Consider the following 6281-nt stretch of genomic DNA (forward strand, 5'->3'; position numbering starts at 1 on the left):
TCTCTTTGGGACCCCATGGACTATACATTCTGTGGAATTCTCTAGGCCAGAATACTGGAATGGGTAGCCTTTCCCTTCTTCAGGGATCTTCCCAACCCAGGTCTCCTTGGTGGATTCTTTACCAGCTGAGCCACAATAGAAGCCCAAGGATCCTGGAGTGGGTAGCCTAACCCTTCTCTAGCAGACCTTCCCGACCTAGGAATCAAACTAGGATCTCCTGCATTGTAGGCAGATTCTTTACCAGCTGAGCCATCAGGGAAGCCCAGTCAATCCCAATCATAACACTCAATCTCAGTTTGCTTTTCTATTGATATAAAATGAGGATAGTAATGACCTTTTGCCACATAGAATTATTGTATTGGAGACAGTGCATGATGTACCTAATGCACTTAACACAGTGAATGACACACAATAAGCACTCTGCAACTTTCACCAAATGCATTCCTTAGGAGTGATTTCAAATGTCTCTGTGACATTTTAAGCTTAAAAATTAAGATTAAACCAAATTTAGGAACAGTACAAAACAGGAAAGTAATTGTTTTTCTCTCTTCCACATGTCGACACATTGAACATTGTCCTCAAAGAAGGCCAAGAATAGCAGGAGAAATATTCTGTTTACAACAATAATTATTAACACAGGTGTTGCTATTCTTGAACACTTATGTTGTGTCTAGTGTTATGCACATACTCATACATTTAATTCTTAATGCGATTTTTAAAGTTAGGTATTACCACTTCCATTTCCATGAAGCATTCAAGAATGATCTACTAAACCGCCCAAGTTAAGCACATGGAAATTTGAGGTCCACTCAGTCTGATTCCAAAGGGTTTCATGCTGCTTTTATACAAAGAACAGTGGAAGGTACTTTGTTCAAGAAAAGGGAAACAGCCTAATGCGAGGAGGAGAGGAGTTGATATGGATGCTATTTACAAGTATTTGAATAATTGTCATAAGGAAGAGAAACAATATTTTGTCTGTGATGATTTCTAGGGCTGGACTTGTCTGGTGGTTGGAAGGGAATTGAGATTCAGTTCCAGAGAAGAGCAAACTTTCTTTCCTGTGATTGTCTGAAAATTGGTTGCCTTGAAAAGTAATGTGTTCACCTTCATTGGCTATGCCACGTGTTGTTGGAAGCATTAATACTGTAAAGAGTGTGCATGTCTTAGATGGGTTAGGATAACCACTAGGTTTCCTCCTACTTGTAGATTTGATGGTTACAGGTACTCCTCCAAGCATAACAGGGGCCTAGAAAAACAATTATTCCTAACCTTCAGGCACCTGAACTTAGTTTGAACAGTCATACAAAAAAGAAAAAATCATTTTCCTCATGCTAAAAAGCACCTTCTCTTATGTTCAAATTGTCACTGATCTCTCACTCAGAGTTTCTCTATACCATTTAAAATTATATAGATGGAATATCAACTAACAGAGTGCTTACTATTTATGGGATGTAGTGATTCTAATAGCCCATGTATATTAAATCACTGAATCCTCTTAACACGATGGATATTATTATCTTCTTTTTACAACTGAAGACATCAAGGTACATGAAGGGTACATATTCTACCGAGAGTTACTGAGTCAGTAAATGATGATAAAAGGGTTTGAACCTAATTGTCTGGCTCCAGAATCTGTACTCTGACCATGCAATGGAGGTGATGATGATAATAATAGAATTAATATTAGCTACCAAACCCAATTATATTCTGTTTGTAGAGCTAAGCCCTATACTATGTTCATGATGCTTATCTTATCTAATCTTATCCACAATTCTGGCAGATATAGCTAAGGAGTCTGTATCATAGCATAGTTATGTATTTTGTCTCTACAAATGGCTGATGGATGAAGGATTTGAGCCCGAGCATGTGTAATTTCCAAAGTCTTGTCCTTAAATACTGTCCTATGGTATGGGGAGGGAGGAGGGTTCAGGGTGGGGAACACATGTATACCTGGGGCGGATTCATTTTGATATATGGCAAAACCAATACAATATTGTAAAGTTAAAAAATAAAATAAAATAAAATAAAATATAAAAAAAAAAAAAAAAAAGACAGTGGTGGTCTACCTATTTCATGTCATTATTTTCTTCTGATGTGGTCCAACTCTATTTTGTTTCCTCTGTTCTAGGTAAACCTACTTCCGATGTTTATCCATGCTGGTTTAGCGAACTGGCAACCCCCAAGCCAATCAGCACATAAGATCTTGAGCAACGACTCTGCCTCATGTGATCACTCCCAGCATCTTGCTCTGGTTCTCTTTTAAGAAACTTTGTACCAATTTCTGGGCAACATTATCTCCCAAGAAGAGATATTCAATTGATCAGAGTTCAAAACTCTAACCTGAAGGGAAAACAAAGGTGGTGTAAGATCTTAGGCATGAGTTAATTTCTTATTTTATATTCCTAAGACCACAGAATTTATAACAGGTTAGTATTTAGATAATTTATTATATGTAATCTGGCTCTGACTACAAAGTTCCTTTTTACTGCTACCTTAAGATTTGATAATATTGCTAAATCTCTCCACTCAGTTGTCCTTTTCTTAGCTGCATGGCATATGGGATCTTAGTTCCCAGACCAGGGATCAAACCTTGCATTGGAAGCACAGAGTCTTAACCATGGACTGTCAGGGAAATCCTCATTTTTTCTTTTCATCATTGTTTAACAATTGGTTTTTAATAGCCAATGCTTAGTCAAGTCTACTGTTCTGATGTTGCAATTAATGAAAAAAAAAAAAAACAGGTAACAAACAAAAACACTAATAAAACAACAGAGTTCTCATTTCTTTCCTAGTGTAACTCTAGAGGTCAAGATACTGATGAGTCCTTGCCGAGACTCTGGTGTCCAGGACAACAATCAACCCTATGTCAGCCATGCTGAACGTGTTGATCAGGAGTAGTGCTGATAAGGCTTTCTGTTTCACCTTTTAGTATTTTGTCTTTCACCAGAAACTGATGTTGAGTAATCAGTGGTCAACAGAATCTTTCTTCTTGCTTTTCTTCACTACATTAACTTGTCAAGGTTGTGACTAATGATTTTCTCATGACTAAATTTCCTGGACTTGTTTACTCAGACCAATTGAACAGATCATTTCTACAGAAATTTTAGAATCTCAATAAATAAAACTGTGTTAGTTGACAGTGCCAAAGATTATGAATGAAATTGATAAGGAATACAAAAAATGAGAATATATAAGCATATTTTCACCATCTGTGCTTCTAGATGAAGCAATATCACAGGCAATACTATTCAAAGCGAAACACAAATGAAATTTGAATTATATGATGTTTTAACAACAGATTTTCCTTCCTTGAAAATGCCATATTCCAATATTAAAATTAATTTGCATTCTTTGAAAACACAGACTGGCGTAGGTGGCAGTGTATTATACTAGATGGGGATAAAAAAAAAATTGCCTCGAGATTTGTGACAGACTCATGAAAATCAAAAATTTGGTGTAGTTTTTCTTAGTTTATATATAATGTCTTTATTTCGACATCATCGAATATGCCCAAATTAAATCAATTTTTACATACATTAAAAAATCTATTTTTTAAATTAATTAATTTATTTTAATTGGAGGATAATTACAATATTGTGATGGTTTTTGCCATGCATCAACATGAATTACCCATGGGTGCACATGTGTACCTCCATCCTGAACCTCTCTTCCACCTCCCTCACCACCCCATCCCTCTGGGTTGTCCAGAGCACTGGCTTTGAGTGCCCTGCTTCATGCATGGAACTTCCAAAAAAGGAAAAGTTCTTCCCCTAGGCACCCAACTGAGAGAAGATCTAACAGTGAATCACAGACATGGGGCTCATACTAAAGATAAAAGAAGCTAAATCATAATATTGAAAGAAAGTCAAGGGTCAGAGGAACTTAGTAAATGCCAGAAACCAAAGGCAAGCACTTGACTGTGAGTCAGGGAGCACTGTCAGCCCCCTCTGTAAAGTGCCCACATACTCAGAAAGCAGGGATAGGTCGGGGGCTCCTACGCAGGGTTAGAAGGTATCTACTTCAGATCCTGGCTCAGTCAGGAATACCTACATATCACTTGCCTAGGGGCAAGTGATAAAATCTTTCTCAGGCTCATATTCTTCAGATGGTTGTTGTTGTTCAGTTGTTAAGTTGTGTCCGACTCTTTGCAGCCCCATGGACTGCAGCATGCCAGACTTCCCTGTCCTTCACTATCTCCTGGAGTTGACTCAAAATCGTGTCTACTGAGTCAGTGATGCTATCTAACCATCTCATTCTCTCTTTCAATGAATACTTAGGATTGATTTCCTTTAGATTAACTGGTTTGATCTCCTTGCAGTCCAAGAGACTCTCAAAAGTCTTCTCTAGCAACACAATTCGAAAGCATCAATTCTTTGGTGCTCAGCCTTCTTTACGGTCTAACTCTCACATACTGTATATTGAGTAGGGATAATAACACACCTTTTCAGCTCACTATGAAAATTGAGTAAATTAGTTCTAAGTGCCAGACATCATGGAAACCCATAATGGTTACTTTCTCTTACCAATTAAAGAACAGAAGAAGTCAATTGAATCCAATGTAGGATAGTAACTTACACTTAAGCAACTTAGTGTGGGGGTATTTTACAGTCTCTAAGTTATTCATAACCACTTTTGCATAACTCGAAACACTGAGTTGTCCAAAATAGCTTGTGTTCCTCAGGAGAGTATTCCATAGTGAAGCCTCATGGAGGGTGGTGCCTATGAAAGGAATGCATACTTACTGAGTATGTCTTATCTAGTCTCTATTCTGTACATTGTTTTTACTAGCTTATGGACCACTAAAAACCGCATGAGGCAATGCTGTTATGTCAGAAGTGGGGTTCTAAGAGTAACTGAGACATTCAAAGTTAAGTTAAGGCAGAGTGGAATTCAAAGAGTTGTTCCCAAGGCAAGCTGTACCATCTCCAACATGAATGACTATAATGCATAACCCATTTTTATAAAATCATAGATTCACAAGATTTTAGAAAATAACAGTAATGCTTAATTTCAAAACCAATATTGACAACAACCAAAGGTAACATGTTTTATTAAAATATAAAAAACTAGTTTAAAACATAAAATATGAATAACTGAAACTTGTTTAAGATTTAAAAGAGCTAAGATTCCTGAATGTCTTCTAACTGCAAACTGTTAAGTCTCTGCCTAACTAAAGCTGGATTTTCACTTTTGTTCTTCTTTTGATGAACTTTTGTCTGAATTCAGATAGCAAGATTTCTGAATTAAAGGAAAGTCTGAGTCTGAAAGGGGTTAGTGAGTTTGTTGATGAGAAATTCTTAGTCACTGATGACCTTATCAGAACAAATCTAGATACACTCCTGATATCTACTAACCAAGAGCAAAGTCTCTGCAGCTCTGCAGCAGCCCCAACTTCCTCTAACAGACAAACAGTTTTCAGCCCCAGCCCAGCTCCAGATCCAGCCCCATCTCCAACTTAAATCTAGGCCCAGATATATTGCAGGATGAGGCACAGTCCCAAGCCCAGGCTCAGGATTAGGCCTTGTTCCAGCCCCATCACTGGTCCCGGTCCCATTGCCAGTCTCTCCAAGTCCAAGTCCACTCTTAGACCTGGGCCCAGGCCCAGTCCAGTCCTAGACCCAGACCCAGACCCCTTAGACCCGGGCTCAGTGCCCTCAGACCCAGACTCAAGCCCAGTCTCAGGTATAGGCTCCAAGCTTGGCTCCTGAACTCTAGTCTTTTTTCTTTGTCTTTTGACTTGGGATTCGTTATGCTCAGGCAAACAGTGTTTTTAAGAACGGAATAGGGAGGAAAGAAGAGTGTAGTTGAATTACATTTAATTTCTTGAAAAAAATCAATGAAAATAAGACAATTAAAAAAAGTTTGGCCATTTTGAAGGAAGATATACAGGTGTCTTTTCTGTTTATGGATGTTTTGTACATTTGAAAGTGTCATAATTAAAATTTCCTCACAGATGTTTCAGTGTTTTCATTCAACTTGACACCTGACTCTATATAAGCTGCGGTTGTTTTTGTGAGCCTGACCACCCAGAGTATGTTTATATCATTCTAGTGACACCGATTCTGTTTGGCTTTATTCATTGCACAGAGATCTGGAATCAGGGCAGGTGGGGAGGAAAGCTGAAAGCTCCCATTCTCAGATGACATAAACCTCTAAAGTCCAGCCCTGTGTCCTATAAGACTCTCCCTCCTAGCACAGGTTGAACTTCTTTCTCTTTTAATTGAGAAAACTATCCTTAAATTTTCATTTTTTTTTCTTGCAGTTGCTCCTTTGATATCTTT

Source organism: Bison bison, unplaced genomic scaffold (genome assembly GCF_000754665.1).
Source record: "Bison bison bison isolate TAMUID 2011002044 unplaced genomic scaffold, Bison_UMD1.0 scf7180017864042, whole genome shotgun sequence".
NCBI classification, from domain to species: Eukaryota; Metazoa; Chordata; class Mammalia; order Artiodactyla; family Bovidae; genus Bison; species Bison bison.